We start from the raw sequence: 19,010 nt of genomic DNA, 5'->3' as shown, positions 1-19,010 counted from the left end.
TGAACTTTGAAAATAAAATAAGAAGATGTATTATTGCAAACTCTGAAAGGACTGATCTAAGCTGCTAGAGATCTAGTCCTGATTTTAAAGGATGAGGACAAGCAGGCACACCTATCTTGGTGCACCTAACCAGGCAAAGAACAGTGGGCGAGTAAAAAGGGCAACAGATTGCCAACCAGCACAATCATCTCGGAATGTAGAGACGATTCGTCAGGCCTTCTTTTCCATTGCTCTGCCATCCTCCCTCTCTCTTAGCTCTTTATGCTGTTCTGGGAATATAGGAAGTGCTCAACGAATACATACCCCTTTCTTCCTCTCTCTTTCTCTCTCACCCTCATTTTCCTTAAGTTTCTTCTTTATATCCCCTTCACTCCATTTTTATCGCTTTCTTCTCTCTTTTTCCACCTCCCTTGCCCTTCTCTCTCTTTTTTCCTAACTTTAAGGTTACACCACAAAACTGAAATATATTTCTAATTATTCCTTGCAGTCACTGAATTAATTGTATGAACTCTAATCTTAATGTAAATGATGATAATGTTGTGTATGTGTATACACACATACACTATGTTATATTGTTCTTTAGGAACAAAAACAATAAAATGTAGTTGATTTTACATGGGGCATTCCTCCGTGGTTTTTTTTCCCTTGTTTCAGCCTGCGGTTCCTCCCGTTACTTAGCATTTTGGCTATTCAGAAGTAGTACCTTGAACTATGAATCTGCTGCTGACCTTTCAAAAGATCAATATATCTCCACATTAGACTTTTTTTAATCCTTTGAAATGAATGGAAATTGATGCCAAACTTTCCCCTTGCAAGCGTAAGCATTTTTGGAAGGTGAGAGGAAAGGAGCTGTTCGGTTTTATATTTTACACAATTAAACAACACCCCATCTTGGCACAGCACTCAGGGAAAATACATCATGCCTCTGAAAGATTGGAAAGATTCTTTTCTAAGGTCATTATCTACTCCAGCCATACAGCATCTACCTTCCCCCTCCATAAGGAGAGTCCAGGCCCCTTTGCAGTGTAGCGCTCTATTATATTATACCACTTCTTATCTCACAACCTACTTCAGGATTCATTTATATGCATGCAAAAGTGGGTTTCTGTCCCCTGGAGAGCTGGCGGGCACCCTGCGGTCTGATTCCTCTTGTCCTTGAACATTAGACACTCTGTTGCCAATGAAAAGTCATGAGAGAAATCATGCACATCGACAGTCTTGAAAATTTCACTTTTATCTCAGTAGATTAGCATGTTTTGTTTTCCTCCTACTGTCAGCACAGAAGATGACAAGTTAAGGAAAATGTAAAGTTAATGCTGATGCAAAGGCAACATAGAAATAGAGAATTGTGTTTTTCACTATTCATTATTAAAAAGACAAATTTCTACCACTGTCTTTTCTGCCACAAGAAAACAATAAAGGCTCCAGCAAATGCAGCTGGCAAGTGAAGTTCTCTTAGATGAATCTCACTTTTCTATTGTCTTTTATTACGAAATCAAGGGTGTGTTATGCTGGAACAGTTCAATTTCTCTCTTTTTTGGTGCCAAAGTTCTCAAGCTAGGACTCATGTTCATTGCCTTCACTCACATACCTGCCGAAGTATTCCCTGAAATCTGTTCCTACCTTCTCTACTTTATTGAATTCTTTCTCAAGTGTCACCATTGATCCCCAATCTCTCCTCAGGTTTCATCCTCCTGAATGTTTTTTTCAGCCTCTTTATGACTTTTGACACTGTCCAGTACCTGCTCCTTCATTCTTGGCCTTCTCTTGGTTTCCAGGACATTGTACTCCTTTGTTCTCCAACCTTAATGAATGATTCTTCTTTGTTTCCTTTGTTGGCTTTTCTCCCTCCTCCCATGACCAAACTGTGGGTTTCCATCAAAGCTATTATCTTGGCCATCTGCTCTTCTTCACTGACACTTATTCCATCTTCTCCTCTTCAATGAACATCCCTATATATAGACTCCAATTGCCAATCCCCGTGCTGCTCAGTGAAAAAACAATATCTTAATTCAAACTGTCTATGGAGCGTATTTACTTGGATAACCAGCCAATGACATCTTAAATTTACTTTAATTTCAATACACTTAAAGTTTACCTACTCATTTTCCCTTCTCTCCTCCCACTAGGATGTACTTTCTATCTCCGCCAAACACCATGTCTCAAAACCAAACTACAGAGCAATTTTAGTCAACTCCAATGCGTCCTGTAAGCTACTGCATTAGCTTAAGAACTTCCATAACTCTACATTGTCTGCTGCATTAAATTCAAACTCCTGTGCATGGCTTTCAAGATTTTTCACATATGGCATTGATCTACCTGAGTTTGGTTTCCATGACTCCAATGTGGAGTCACTGCTGGCCAAGAAAGTCTCTTCATTGTGAACATGCTACTCTACCAACACCCATACCAGTTCTACCTCTCCAGGTTTTGCTTTTTCTAGGTGGAATTACTTTGCCTAGTCAATGTATCTACTGGCTGATTCTAACCTTCTTATAAGACAGACAGTTGTGTGATAACCAATTATTATCTGGCAATAATCAGTGGTTTATAGAAAGACGTTATATCTCAGTGGTTAAGAACTCAGACTTGAGAGAGTCAGAGTTGTGTTGAAACACAGCTCACATATGATGTGACCTCGGGCAAGTTACTTAACTTCTCTAAGCTGCTGTTTCTTCATTTATAAAATGGAAAAAATATACTACCTACCACATAACGTTGTTGAGAGGAATATATAAAATAATGCAGGTGAACTTAGCACTTAGCACAGGGCCTGCCCCTTAATAATTGCTCTTTAAAGTTAGTTGTTATTATTATAAAAGGTATCTGTCTTCACTCTGATGAACCCAATTTCATAATTTTTTAATTTATTAGATCAATCCTAGGTGGGAATGAACATAACAATAAGCTTGTATTAAAGACTGAACACATACTAATGCTGGATATTAATGAGTTACGGGAGACTGGAGCGTCACGCGCACATTAGATGGTAGGTAGACGATGGTACCGTGAGGGTAAGCTCTCTCCCATTTTGCTTACCATTTTATCTAAGGTGGAGCACAGTGAAGACAAAATAGTTGGTTCTTCATACATAGGTATTGAACGTACTACATAGAATCCCCAAATTTGGAACTTGAATCTAAGACTTAATGAATTTCTCAAGTAATTACAATTAATAAGTTTCACTAAGCTGAGGAGAGCACTTTGAGAAACTCATCTAGATCTCCTCCTTGTGGTGGATCACAAGGAACTCCTCCCAGTGGGTGACTGAGAGGACAGGAGTCAGTGGGCTTATGGTTTATCTTCATTCACCAGCTTGGCCTCCATCTTCATTCATATTGCTAAGAGAGTCTCCTTGAAAATAGTGCCACAGTATTGCTTTAAAGATGATTATTAGTCTGACGTAATCCCTTAGGAAAGGACATGATGCAACCACAGAAAAAGTATTAGGAAATATCTGTATAGGATAAAACTTAAATGATTCCATATACAACTTGCCTATTAAAGTATCTTCAACAACAAAATTAATGTAATAATATCTCCCTACTGATTTCTTAATTATATGCAGGCAGCATAACATAGGTATATAAGGAGATCTGGTCCTTAGATAAAATTGTGAAATGAAACAAGTTTCCTTGGTATCCTCCACATCTTCTCTCACACTTTCTCCCACATCTTCAAGTTAGCTATTTTTCCTCTTTCTTACTCTTAGGGGACAGTTCTCAGGCTGACAAAAATAAAAATCCACCCAGTGGCGTGGCACACACAGTGTCACCCTCTTCCAAAGTTTTTCAGGATCCAAGATCACATTTTCTTTTTTTCGCATCTATTCTTCCTTTGCTTATACCAGCCATTCCCTGCAACAGCTGAACAAAAAGCAATCTGATTATCATGGTGAAAACCATGCATATTGGGCATGAATGACTGAGAAGCTTAGTATTCTCAGAGATGTATCTGCTTTTAAAATATGAGCTAATTAACACACTTGAACCTCTGATTTTTGAGTTGTAAGTATCTTAGATTTGGATACCTCATATAAGTCCTCAATTGACTCCTCAAAACCTAATCACAAGCAAGAGGTTCATCAATTCCCCTTCACCTTACTATGCCTTGAAGGGCAAGCAGATAGCAGCATTAATTGTCTTCAGTCACTGTAGTCATCATTTAGTGATGGTTGGTCACTATCATTAAGCTACTCCTCCATCTGCCATTATCAGGGTAGGACATCAAATGCTATCCAGTTTTGTCAGTTCAATGTCTTCCATGTTTAGAGAATTTTTCTAAGTACTATTACACATGATTATTAAAAAATATATAATAACAAATGGTCCCTTCCCCGAAGAAGGGTTAGTCAGTTTTCCTCTTCCATTGTTCTCAGATGGGGATTAACAAACATTTTTGAAAAGGTCCAGAGAATAAATATTTCAGGCTTTGTTGACCAAGAGGCAAAATCAAGACTATTATGTAGGTACTCATATGACATGAAAGAAAACAAATTTCCACACATATTTTATTCATGAAATTAAAAACATTATTTATAAACACTGAAAGCTGAATTACATATGATTTTTATGTATCACAAAATATTCATTTAATTTTTTCCCTCAACCATTTAAAAATGTAAAAAACCATTCTTTCTTGTGGTCCTACAAAAACAGACTAGGAGGGGTGCTTGAGAGAAGGGGGTCAGGAGTGGTAGATTTGGCTCTAGTTTGCCAAAATCTGTTTTAGTAAATACCTAACATGGAATCCACTAATCGAGGTTCCTAACTTTAAAAGGAAATAAAGTTTACTATCAAATATCTTTGAATTGGGTATCCATGATCTGCGAAATGCAATAGATAATGTACAGAGTATTTTTAACAGGACTCTTGAGAATGGTTGCAAGCTATAAAAGGCTAAATTAAGGAGATGTGCTACAGGCTAAGATAAGAGGATCCATGGTAGATGGTTGAAGCGATGAGAGAAATAGGCGAAGGAGATTAAGAGGTAGAAACCTCCAGTTATAAAATAAATAAGTCACGAGGACATAATGTACAGCATAGGGAATATTGTGAATAGTACTGTAATAAATTTGTATGGTGACAGATGGTAACTAGACTTACATGGTGTCATTTTGTAATGTATAGAAATATCAAATCACTATGTTTGTGCATCAGGAACTAGCATAGTGTTGTAGGTCAATTATGCTTCAAAAACACAAACTCATAGAAAAAGAGATCAGATTTGTGGTTACCAGAGGTGGGGAGTTGTAGGGAGGGGGGAATGGTTCCAAATAAATAAGTACTAAAGATGTAATGCACAACATGATAATACAATTATATCTGCTGTTGTTTTATGACAGTTGTTCAGAGTAAATCCTAAGAGTTCTCATCACAAGGAAAAGAGGTTGTTTTTCTTTTTCTTTTATTTTGTATCTATATGAGATGGTGGATGTTCACTAAATATCGTTTTAATCATTTCATGATGTATGTAAGTCAAATCATTATGCTGTACCCCTCAAACACTGTTCCAGTCAATAAAACTGGAAGGAAAAAAAAGAGGACCACTAGTAGGACTGATGTTAGAGATGGTTTCAAGTAGAACTTGAAACACTATTAGGATTTTCTATCCTTGTCTTCTCTCTGCTTTTCTCTGAGTGCAGATTGCATTCTCAGCTACTGCGAAGAGTCTTCTCCAGCAGGTGGAGAATGTACCTACAGGCAGCATTAGGCTCATGTGCCAGCTTGCCTATCTCAAGAGGATGATTCCTCTATCACTGGTTCGGTATATACAATCCCAGGAAGGACCACTGTAGCAGATGCTGTCAGAACTTCACCCATATCCCCTCAGGGTCAGGACTATTTTTTTATGCACATGTCTCCCAGTGGGCTGTCACTCTCAACAGCCAACACCTGCATCTCTTTGTTGGAGGACTTGCCCTCAGACAGCTGGAACCAGCTTGGCCTGCCCACACAGATTGCTAGAAGTGTCTGGACATTTATGTCTTTAATTCCTTTACCCAAAAGTCAGATGTAGCCTACACAGTTTTCAGAGCTTTCCTGTGGGATTGAACCAAAGGTATCTGTGTAGGAAAGAGTTAACATATCAAGGACTGAAATTGCTAACCTTAAAAAGTCCACTTGCAAGGTTGGCCCTTGGTTGGCATCTGGGAACTGGGATTTCAGAAGGGTTTCCACCATTCTCTGATAAGAGTCACTGTACTTAAACTGTACAAACAGTATGGTTCATGCTGAACACCAGCTTTCCTCCTGGGAGTTTGGAACTTTGGTAAGTGCCAGGCTGAGGGTGCCTATGTGACCAGCCCCCAACAAAAGCCTTGGGCACTGAGCCTCTAATGAACTTCCCTGGTTAGCAACATTTCATATGTGTTGTCACAACTCATTTATGGGGGAAATTGAGTGTCTTGTGTGACTCCACTAGAAGAGGATTCAAGAAAGCTTATGCCTGGTTTCCTCTGAGCCTCACCCTACACACCCTTTTTCTTTGCTCATTTTGCTTTGTATCCTTTCACTGTAATAAATCATAGCCATGAGCACGATTATATGCTGAGTCCTGTGAATCCTCCTAGTGAATCATCAAACCTGGGAGTGGTCTTGGGGACCCCTGACACAATATCCTTTGTAGGACCTTGCTTGACATCACAGCCTTGCTTGGTGTTCTTCCTTTCCAATATCACTCCCTTCCTCTTTAACTTTTCTCTAGATGTTTCTTGGACTATTTCCCAATAAATCATTTCATAGCACTCCTCATCTCAGGGTCTACTCCTGGGGGACCCAATCTAAGACAGATTCTGACTATTTCAAGCCTTAAGTAATTACTGTAATCAGGAAAAAAAAGGTGTTCTGATCCACTGTCCAAATCTTGAGCACGTGCTCACATGTGCTGTCAGGGAGAAAAGGACCTTTCACCAGAAGTAGGTGGAAGGGAAGGCAGGTGCTACACAAACACAGATAATATGGCCTTTTCCTATATCTAAAGGCTTTTACACTAACATAACATGAGGTTCTTGAGTGAATATCCACATCTGAAAATGCCTTTCTTTTCCTTTACTGGTCATATTTTCACAAAGTGAGATTTTATTGCTTTACAGGTAAGTGGTACAGTATAGCTACAGGATATGCAATTAGAAAAAAAAAAAAAATCAAAGCCTTGTTGAAATGAAGATCCTTGCCCATTTGTAAACTTTGCTCCTAGCTAAATGACTTGCATCCCGCAAACCAGCTTTTCAGCACCTAACTCAAGTCTATGCCTTGGAAAAATGAAAAATTACTTTATATCATAAAGTTTCAATGGAAACGCTAAACATTAAATCCATAAAATCCAAAGATACATTGTACCTAATTTATTAAGCTAAAATTCCATCATGAATTTGCTGATCTTTTTAAAAATGATGCTAACTAGATGGACTGTCACACCTGCCAGATGCCTCCATATCTATAAGCATTTTCTCAACAAGTATTTTTCTCCTACCTTTCAAAAATACATTCCTGGAGCATCTCCCCTTTTATGTTTTTTGTTTTTCTTAACTAGGGTTTCTTTTATACATTTGTTTAAAAGTTTGATTATAAAAGAAATACATTCACATTCAAAACATTGCAAAAGTTACAGATATGTGCAAAGTGAAAGTACAAGTCATTAATAATATTAACCTACCAGAGATAAGCATTGTTAAGGTTTTTTGATGAATAAAGATGTGTCTGCTTACTAAAAAAAAGGTTCATATGATTAATATCATCTTGTCATTCCCTTTTTTTGCACTTAAGAAAATGTCACAGGCATCTTCCTAGGTCACAATAATTGCACAGGAATCTACCTCATTTTTTCTAATGGCCACAAATATTCTGTGTTATGACCATCACCATTTATTTAACTATTTCTCTATTAATAGTGGCATTTAGGTTGCTTCTAATTTTGCATTACCTGAACAATTGTGCAGTAAAATACTATGGTACGTAGTTCTTTAATAAATTTTGGTAGCATTACTGCAGGATGAATTCCTACAAGTTGACCTTGAAACAAAATATATGCACATTTAAATTTTTGAAAATAATTTTGAAATTGGCTCAAAAAGGCTAGACCCATTTTAATCCCTTCACTAGTGTACAAAAGTACTGATTTCCCTGTATCTTCATCAACATTAAGTATTTTAGGTCTCCAAAAACTTTTCCAGTGTGAAAAGAAAAAATATCTTACACTTTTAATTTGCATGTTTTGGTAATTAGTGACTTTTGAGTACCTTTTCAACTGTCTTTTAGTTATTTATACATCTACATTAATATATTAACTTTTCAAAAAAATTTTGTTTTATAAATTGACGTAACTTTTTTTTCTAATAGGAGCACTTATAAATTTTCGATATTAATCATTTATCAGTCATATGTAATAAAATGCTTTTCCTATTTTCATTTCTCCTTTAGTATTTTTAATGCAAATGATTTTTTTAATTCCAGACTCAAATTTTTCTGTTATCCAATTTGTTCATTTTACTCTTATGGTTTCTCACTTTGTTGCCTTATTAACAAATTAACATATTTACTCCCACCTCCATATTTCAAAAATATTTCCCTGTATTCACAATAAACTGGGACAATGCATGCATCTTTCTCTTTGCATCTGTTTATTTCTACTTTGAAGCTTCACCTTTAAAATATGTGTCCCTTATCATCAAATTCCACTTAATCATCACTTAGCCTAGCCAAGTACATTTCTTTCATCTTTGCTAAAGCCAATCTTCCATTCTCATAAATTCCTTATCTGAATTTCACCCAATTTACCTAATTGGTTCTTCTCCATCCATCTAAGGCTTAAAGGAGTGAGCATGCTTTTTCAAGTGCAGATTCATTAGTTACATGCAGAGGATGAGTTCTGCCCTTTTCACATAATGCTTTCCTTTCCAGCTAAATTAATGGGGGCCATGTTTCTTGCTCTATCACACAAAAAATCCAATTTGCACTCATGTCTCTACGTTTTTCTTTTAATGACTCAAATATGCCTAAAATGAAAGCACTGTCCCCTGTCTCTACTTTTGTCTTCACCTCAGTTGGGTTCCCCTCTTGGTTTTCTTAGTTGGCACGTAGTTACTAGTATATTAGTTTCCTAAAACTAAGTACCATAAACTGGATGGATTAAACAACAGAAACTTATTCTCTCATAGTTCTGGAGACTAGGAGTCCAAAATCAATGTGCTGATGAGCAGGGTTAGTCCCTTCTAAGGGCTATGAGGGAGAAACCTGTTCCATGCTTCTCTCCTGGCTTCTGGTGGGTTGCTAATGATATTTAGCTTTCCTTGGGTTATAGAAGCATCACCCTAATCTCCGCCTTCATCTTTACATGGTGTGCTCCCTGTGTGCTGTGTCCAAATTTCCCCTTTTTATAAGGATATCAATCATATTGCTTCAGAGGCCCACCCTCAGTAAGACCTCATCTTAACTACAAGGTTGTGTTCCTGTGTAGGTCAATGCTATGGACAACTGGGGCTGATCCAACTGTCTTGGGGAATCTCTGAGGATCCATGGAGAATAGGTCTCAGAAATGCCTGCCTGACAGGGAAGAGATAGGTATTTACTCGTAAGCTCTCAGTCTTCCATCCCCTATTAGTCAAAGTTTGTCCCACTTCTCTGTGTGTGTGCCAGAATGGCTCAGCAGGTTCTGCAGGTAGCCCCATGGGCCTAGGAGCCCCAGATCAGGAAATAAGAAACGTGGTGGAGCTGACCTGAGATGCTGTCAGCTTATACCTTTGTGTAGCTGGTTACTGTAGCAATGGCTGGAGTAAATGTGTGGGGCAATGTGATGTGAGGTGGGGCATTAGGGGTCCAATATAAGTGGGAAGAAATACAGGCTTTGTCTTAAAATCAGTTAGGTATCTCTAAAGCTCATGTTCATAATCTCAGCCGGGAGACCAGGAAGTAGCCTGAAGAGAGGTCCTCTCCAGCACGGAAAAGAGATGGCCAGTTTCCTGGTACAACGTTTGAAAGTTTTATTGGCTACAATGAACATATAGAGTTTATATCACTGATGCTGGTGGGGTCTTTATAAGAAATAGGGAGCACAGGACAAGGGCGAGATGTGTGTAATGAGATAAGGGGAAAAAAAGATATGTTCTGTATGGGGAGTGTTGAGTTAGAAGTGTCAAGGGCAGTTCAGATGGCAATGTTTATCACACAGTCAGGAATTAGAGTTTAGGAGCTTAGGTATAGCCTGGAACTGAAAATTAGGAAGCCATCCATAGTGTCTTAATAAAAAGAAAATCAGAAACGTGGTTGAAATTATCAGTGGAAATTAGAGAGGAAAAAAAGAAAGAAGCTGAATAAAATAAGGTAACATTTATATTTAGAGTTTGGAAAGATGAAGTATCAGAGAATGAGTCATAAGACATATGAAATAACTAGGGGAATCAAAAGAAGACTGGTCAAAGAAGTTAAGAAAAAAGAGAATTTTGAGGAAGAAGAGGCCAAAAATGTCAAATGCTGCCGAACTTCAAAGCAGTTAAAGGAACCGAGAGTAAATAAGTCTGCAGTTGTGTGTTGTCTATGCTGGTAAACCAAGGGGAATTGTTGGAGCAAATATCTAGATGATTTCATAAAATATTTATTGAATGTCTGTTAAGTATTCAGTATTGTGCTACCTGACACTTCATGTGTCACCTCAAGAAGCTTATAGTTGGGAATGTAAGAATAGAACATATAATGTTAGATAACAATACAATAAAATTTAAGTTAGGTCTACTTAACATTTTAAGGGCTTAGAGAGAGAACTGTCTGTGTAGTATGCATATCTATACATACTACACAGACACACACACATATGTATATGTTCCATGATTTTTTAAGGAAACTTTTATTCTGAGATATTTGGAGAGTTAAAGGAAGTTGCAAGAAATAATATAGAGAGATCCTGTGTGCCCTTTGCCCAGTTTTCCTCAATTCTAACATCTTGCAAAACTATGGTACAATATCACAACCAGGATACTGATACAGAATATTTTCATTCCTTTATATTGCTGAGTAGTATTCCATGGTATGGCTTTACCACAGTTTGTTTAACCATTCACCATCTGGGTTGTTTCCAGTTTGGGCTATTACAAATAAAGCCACAATACACATTGGTGTACAGGTTTTTATGTGAACATGTCTTTATTTCTCTGAGATAAACACCCAAGTGGGCAATTTCTGGGTCACAAAGTAGTTGCATGTTTAGTTTTTACAGGAACTGCCAAACTGAGTGACTACAGCATTTTATATTCCCACCAGCAATGCATGAATGATCCGGGTTTTTCACATCCTTGCTAGCATTTGGTTTTGCCACCATATTTGACTTTAGCTATTCTAATAGATATGTAGTGATACCTCACTGTGGTTTTAATTTGCATTTCCATAATGGCTAATGATGCTGAACATCTTTTTATGTGCTTATCTGCCACCATGTGAAAACCCTGGTAAAATGTCTTTTCATGTCTTTTGCCCATGTTCTAATTGAACTGTTTACTTTCAGATTGTTCAAATTTGAGAATTCCCTGTGTATTCTAGATACTACATGCCAAAATGTGATTTGCAAATATTTTCTTCCACTATGTAATATGTCTTTTCATCCACTTAACAGTCTCTTGCAGAGCAAAAATTTTTAAATTTTGATGAAGTGTAACTTATTGATTCTTTTGTCCTTTTATGGTTCATGCCTTGGTGTCAAGTCCAAGAACTCTGCCTAGCCCTAGATCTTGAAGATTTTCAGGATGTTTATTCTTAAAGATTTACAGTTTTGCATCTAACATTTAAGTCTGGGATGTCTTTTAGTTAAATCTTTCATAAGGTGTGAGACTTACATGAGGTTTTCTGGGGTTTTTTGTTGTTGTTTTATTTTGCTTTTTGCCTATGGATGTCCAGTTGCTCCAGCACATTTGTTGAAAGGGCCATCTTTCTTGCTTTAAATTGCTTTTGTACTATTGTCACAAATTATGTGGGCTTAGTTTTGTAGGTATATTTGGGTTTTCTATTGTCCATTGATCTGTGTTTCTATCCCTCTACCAATGTCACACAGTTTTGATTACTGTTGCTATATAATAAATCTTGAAATTGGGTAGACTGATTCCTCCTTCTTTCTTCTTCTTTTATCTATTCTACTTCTTTTGTTTTTCCATGTAAATCTTTGAGTACTCTTGTCTATATCCCCAAAAAGTGTAACTGAGGTTTGTTTTTTTTTTTTTTTATAAATTTATTTATTTATCTTTGGCTGAGTTGGGTCTTTGTTGCTGTGCGTGGGCTTTCTCTAGTTGCGGCAAGTGGGGTCTTCTCATTGCAGAGCATGGGTTCTAGGCGCACAGGCTTCAGCAGTTGTGGCACATAAGCTCTAGAGCGTAGGCTCAGTAGTTGCGGCGCAGGGGCTTAGTTGCTCCGCGGCATGTGGGATCTTCCTGGACCAGTGCTCGAACCCGTGTCCTCTGCATTGGCAGGCGGATTCTTAACCACTGCACCACCAGGGAATTCCCCTGTAACTGAGGTTTTGATAAAAATTACATTAAATCTGTAAATCAGTTGGGGGAAGAACTGACATCTTTGCTATATTAAGTTTTCCAATCCATGAACAGGTACGTCTCTCCATTTATTTAATATTCTTTCATTTCTTTCACAAAGTTTTCATCATATACATCCTGTTCATAGATTTGCACCTCAAGAATACTGGTTTTTGAGCAATTATAAATGATGTTGCATTTTAAGTTTCAGGGTCCACGTGTTCATTGCTAACATACAGAAATACAATTGATTTAACATATTTTTCTGTATTCTGTGACCTTGCTGAACTCACTTAGAGCTAGAGTTTTGTTTGTTTGTTTGTTTGTTTTTTGATAGATTCCTTGGGATTTTCTACATAGATAATTATGCCATCTGCAAATATGGGCAGTTTTATCTCTTCCTTTCTGATCTGTATTCCCTTTATTTACTTTTCTTATCATAATGCCCGGGATAGAACTTCTAGCTCTATGTTGAATTAAGAGTGGTGAAAGTGAACATCCTTACCTTGTTCTTGATCTTAGGGGGAAGGCATTCAGTCTTTCACCATTAGATATAATGGTTAGCTGTGGGCTTTTTCTGTAAATGCTCTTTATCAAGTTGAGGAAGTTCCTCTCTATTCTTATTTTTCTAAGAGGTTTTATCATGAATGGATGTTGAATACGTTTCTTAAGTTAAAATATCATTTACTTATTCACATACTTGGACCCTTTTCAGTTTTACACTATTACAAAAATACTTGAAAAAAGCCTCAAGGCAAAGGAGAGACTTGAGGAGGATAGATGGCCGGAAGAAATGAATGCACCCAAGTGAGAGGAACACTATGAGCAGTGACTCAGGAAAAACAAATCATTGAGGGGGAGAAAAGAGAGGGAATTTTATTCCTAAATTGTTTAGGTTGACTGTGTATGCATCTAATTGACTGTCTGTAAGATGCCACTGTATTTAGCCTGCTTTGTCTTCAGAGCTTCTGCAGACCATATGACCTCAGATGAGTCAATGAAACAGAATGATCTAATAGAAAGACAATGGAATGCAGACCTAAAATACAAAGGATGGGCATCATTACTCCCATTTACTGGGTGGTACCTTGGTTCTCTCTTATCCACTGCTTCAATATCTGAGAGACAGTGCAACAATAAAACACTCATTCTGCAGGATTCTTGAGAATATCAATTGAGGCACTTTAATTAAACACAGACTATGTCTTCAAAACATTTTATCAATTATTTGGCCATTTTCAAAAATATTTGACAGTATGCTGAATCTTTTATATTTTTTTAAAAAGTGTTCAGTTTTAAATTTATGTGTTTTTTCTAATTCAAAACATACAAACTGAGTTTTTAAAATTATATTGAGGTATAATTAACTTACAAAAATTTGCACATATTTAATGTATATATCTTGATGAGTTTAGATATACACATACACCATGATACCAAGGTACTAATCCACAATCAAGGTACTAAACATATCCATCACCTCCAAACATTTCCTTGGATTTGTGTGTGTGTGTTGGGAGGGGGGATATGGTAAGAACACTTAACATGAGGTCTATCTTCTTAACATATTTTAAAGTATGCAACTATACAACACTGTATTGTTAACTATAGGTACTATGCTGTACAGCAAATCTCTAGAACTTATTCATCTTGCATAACTGAAACCTTATACACTTTGAGCAACAATTCCTCATTTCCCCCCTCCTTCCAGCCCCTGGTACAAAATAGAGTTTTGAAAATAATAGAAAAGGCATATTGCTTATTCTGTATTCTTTCCCCAGTGTCTTATTATCTTATTTTGGCTTCTTTAACATTTTCAGTATTTTATTTTTGGGGAGTTTGGATTTGCTCCCCTGCATTTAATGTTACATGCTATTATCATGAAATGAAGCTAAGTCTCTTTTAAGAAAACTTCTTTAATTTGGACTGTATGAGATATATAGACTCTTTCAAAAGCCACTTTCTTCAAAAACACTCATTAATGAAGCAACTTGTAAAAGAGACAAGAGAAAAAAGTAAGTACTCTCCATATAAAATAAATTGTAACAGCTTCCAAATATAAAGAGGTAGCACTGGGGCAGGGGTTGTTTTCTTCTTTGTTAGAATAAGTATTTTCATCTTCTGATTAGAGACAATCTGGCCCTGGGACAAGTCATATTCTCTGTATAGACATTATACCTTGCCCTTTCTTCCGTCCTTCCTCTCTCTCTCCCTCCTCCCCCCCTTCTTTCTTTCTGTCTTTCTTTCTCCTTTTTTTTTCTGCTTTTGCTTTGTGGAAGGAAGGAATAGGCAATCTGAGAGAGGGAGTTGAAAGCCATGTATAAGTACATTGGCAGTAGGCTATAATAAAAGAATGACTTAAGCTATTATATGAATATCTTGAAATAGAGAAGTGTCAAGTGCTTCTCTATAATCCAAATTTTCACATCTAGCTACCATCCCCAGGTATAGCTCTATCTTTAGTTCCTCAACATATGTAACAGTGCCTGGCAAATGGTAGGCTTTTGAGGAGTATTTGTGAAATTAATTAAATAATCAATAAATGAGACAAAAAAATAAAGATTAGCTAGAGGGGGCTTCCCTGGTGGCGCAGTGGTTGAGAATCTGCCTGCCAATGCAGGGGACACGGGTTCGAGCCCTGGTCTGGGAAGATCCCACATGCCACGGAGCAACTGGGCCTGTGAGCCACAATTACTGAGCCTGTGCGTCTGGAGCCTGTGCTCCGCAACAAGAGAGGCCGCGATAATGAGAGGCGCGTGCACCGCGATGAAGAGTGGCCCCCACTTGCCACAACTAGAGAAAGCCCTCCCACAGAAACGAAGACCCAACACAGCCATAAATAAATAAATAAATAAAAATTAAAAAAAAAAAAAAGATTAGCTAGATATAGGTATTTTAATAAAAATCTAGAAATTATATTCCAATTCTATTAAGCTACAGTTGATAATAAGTATACTGATATATAAGGGTATACTGATGTATATTACCTGAGTAATTACAAGGGCATAAAAAATGTAAAGAAGAATAAGGCCTTTCTTGACCACTCTTGTTTTAATTTCTTCATAAAATTTATCACTTTCTGACATTACATTATATATTCATTTATTTATGTTTATTATCAGTATCTCTCAGTATTCTAGAAGACCTATAAAGGTAGGAACTTTGTCTTGTTCACTGCTACATTCTTAGCACCTAGAACAGTACTGGCATATGATAGGTGCACAATAAATATTTGTCAAATGAAAGAGCGGTTTAGGGAGACTTTTTTACATAGAAAGATTTTGAAAATATTAAAACAAAATAAAACCTTTCTTAATAGGTGAGTGGGAAGCAAGCTGTGGTCAAAGAGATATTTTCACATTTTAATCTATATGCCTATGCATTGCTTAAAGTTTTGAAAACAAGAATGTAAATGAATATTTGTTTAGCAATATTAAAAATCACGTTTCTAAAAAATTATCCAATTTTTACCTTGTATATTTGTTTTTTAATTGAAATCACACAAAATAAGTTTTGAATATAATAGAGAATCATGGTTACTCCACATTCTTTTTCCCATGTCTTCTAACTTTTATACTAATATGCAATTTTAGAGAAATTGGGAAATTTTGTTCAGCTGTACCTAAACCTGGTTTATTTTATCTGTAAATTCAGTCATTCAATAAACACTAACATAAGACACTGCTGGAGTCTTTCAGGGATACAAAAATGAAGTAGAGCTCATACATAAACTTAGAAGAGCTTGGAAACTGTCATTTCCATCCTTACAGCATAAAAAAAAAAAATTAAAATTGACAACTTGTCTTGGGCAGGTCTATCAAAGTCACAGGGCAAACACTCACCCTGAAATCTAGAGAGACAAGCAAATATGGAGAATAACATATCATCTTACCTGGAGCAGGAGCCTCTGGAGTCAGTTGATCATACGAATGCTCAAAGGGTTATTTTGATGAATTGCTGGAGGCTGAGTGTGGACTATCAAAAGAGTGAGAAACTCCTGGAAGCTATAGTTTTAGGGGTAGGGGGGGGCATATTTTAATGGGTTTGCACCTCAAGGAACCCCACCAGGTTTTCAAGGTAAAGAGACAAGAAAAAAATCATTTCATTTCTCTGGCAAGGGGAAGAGAAAAGTGACAATTTGGAAATATGTCCAGAGCATTTTCCATAACAAAGGTCTGCTCTCCAGTGAAAAAAGAAGCCATATTTCAGCCAGGGGAGGGACATTTCCCCAACTCCCTCTACTCTTCCTGTCTTATGTAAAGGTGGTGTGGGGAAGGTAAGAAGGTTTGGAGGGGTAAAGGTGAAGAAATACTTGTGAAGGTCACAGCCCATTGACACAGGCCCACTAAAAGTCTGAAATGTAATTATAAGATTATAGAATAATTATCCTCCTCCACTCCATATTACCACATACACAGGGCTTCAGTGTAATAACAGTGGATTAAAGCTGAAAGAGCTGCAAGGCTCAGACTATATTTTTAAAAAAAGTTGGTCTAAGTACATCAATTAAAGACAGGGATCATCAGAGCAGATAAAGAACAAGCCCCAACTATACATGTTCTCTACAAGAAATCCACTTTAAATATAAAGACACAAATAAGTTAAAAGTAAAGGGATGAAGAAAGAATAAGAAACTGGAAGTAGCTATGTTAATTTCAGATAAATTAGACTTTAAGCAAAGGAGAATTATCAGTGAAAATTGAAACATTATATAATGATAAAGGGGTCAATTCTTCAAGAAGACATAAAAATCATTAAGGTGTATGCAACTAACAGAGTGTCAAAATTATGAGGAAATTTGATAGAACTAGAAGGAGGAATGACAAGTCCATGATTCTAGCTAGAGAGTCAACCCCTCTCTTTCAGAGGCAGATAATCAGTAAGGATAGAGTTGACTCAAACAGCACTATCAATCAACTTGATCTAATTAACATTTATGGAATTCTCTATCCAACAACATCATAATACACATTCTTCTTGAGTTTATATGGAAAATTCACCAAGACAGAACGCATTTGGGGCCATAATGCACACCTTAACAAGTCTAAAAGCCTAGAAATCACACTAAGTATGTTCTCAGATCTTAACTGAATTAACATAGAAATCAATAATAGAAAGATATCTGGAAAATCCCAAAATATTTGGAGATTAAACAACACACTGCTAAATAACACATAGGTCAAAGAAGAAATCTCAAGAGAAATTTAAACATATTTTTAACTAAATGAAAATATAACTTATCTAAATGTGTGGAATGCAGTGAAAACAGTAAATAGAGGGAAATTTATAGCATTAAATCTTATGTTTGAAAAGAAAAAGATCACAAATTAGTAGTCCATGTTTCCACCTTATGAAACTAAGAAGTGATTTGCAACAAATGGTGTTGAACAATTGGATATTTGCACAAAAAAAAAAAAAAAATTAACCTAGACACAGACCTCACACTTTCATAAAAAATTAACTCAAAATGATCATACACCTAACTGTAATATTCAGAACTATAAAATTTCTAGAAGAACCCATAAGAGAAACTCTAGGTGACGTCGGGTTTGTTGATGAGTTTTTAGATACAACAACAAAAGCAGGATCCATTAAAGAAAAAAATAATAAGCTGGATTTTATTGAAATTAAAAAACTTCTGCTCTGTGAAAGACACTGTTAAGAGAATGAAAAGACAAGTCACAGACTAGCATGAAATGTTCATAAAACACATATCTAGTAAAGATCTTGTATCCAAAATATAAAAAGAATTCTTAAAATTCAGCAATAAGAAAACAAACAACCCAATTGAAAAATGGGCAGAAGATCTGAATAGGCACCTTACCAAATAAGGTATACAGATGGAAAATAAGCATATAAAAAGATACTCAACATTATATGTCATCAAGGAATTGCAAATTAAAACAACAATGAGATACCATTACACACCTGCTAAAATGGCTAAAATCTAAAACATTGACAACACCAAATGTCAGTGAGGATTTGGAGAAACAGGAACTCTCATTTCTTGCTGGTGAGAATACAAAATGGTACAGCTACTTTGGAAGACAGTTTGGCAATTTTTTATGAAGCTAAATGCAGTCTTACCATATGATTCAACAATCACATTCCAAGATATTTACCCTCATTTAAAAATTTACATTCACACAAAAACCAGTATGCAAATGTTTATTAGCAACTTTATTCATAATAGCCAAAAAGCAGAAGTAACCAAGATGTCCTTCAATACGTGAAAGGATAAACAAAACTGTGGTATATTCATAAAATATAACATTGTTCAAGAATAAAGAAATGAGCTATCAAACCAAGAAAATATATGGGGAAACCTTAAATGTAAATGGCTAAGTGAAGACAGCCAGTCTGAGAAAGCTACATGTGATTCCAATTATGTGACATTCTAGAAAAGGCAAAACTACAGAGACAGTAGAAACATCAGTGGTTGCCAGGCATTTGGGGGAAGGGGAGAAGGGCTGAATAGGTGAAGCATAGGAGATTTTTATGG

The 19,010-nt window shown here is 36.4% G+C and overlaps 1 long non-coding RNA gene across 10 annotated transcripts in view; it reads right to left on the bottom strand.

Annotated features, from left to right (window-relative positions):
• Positions 1-19,010, bottom strand: part of LOC309630049 — a 384,028-nt gene that overhangs the window by 124,686 nt on the left and 240,332 nt on the right. For 6 of the 10 annotated variants that reach the window (XR_014245375.1, XR_014245376.1, XR_014245377.1 and 3 more), the window contains one exon: positions 1-19,010. This exon is cut by the window's left edge; it is cut by the window's right edge and continues 24,802 nt beyond it. The exons of the other annotated variants lie outside the window; for them this stretch is intronic. This is a non-coding gene — a long non-coding RNA (uncharacterized lncRNA). 10 annotated transcript variants of the gene reach the window in all.

This window comes from Balaenoptera borealis, assembly GCF_965194805.1.
Source record: "Balaenoptera borealis genome assembly, chromosome: 5".
Classification (NCBI taxonomy): Eukaryota; Metazoa; Chordata; class Mammalia; order Artiodactyla; family Balaenopteridae; genus Balaenoptera; species Balaenoptera borealis.
The sequence above is the reverse complement of the archived record's forward strand: the minus strand, read 5'-3'. Positions and strand labels throughout refer to the sequence as shown.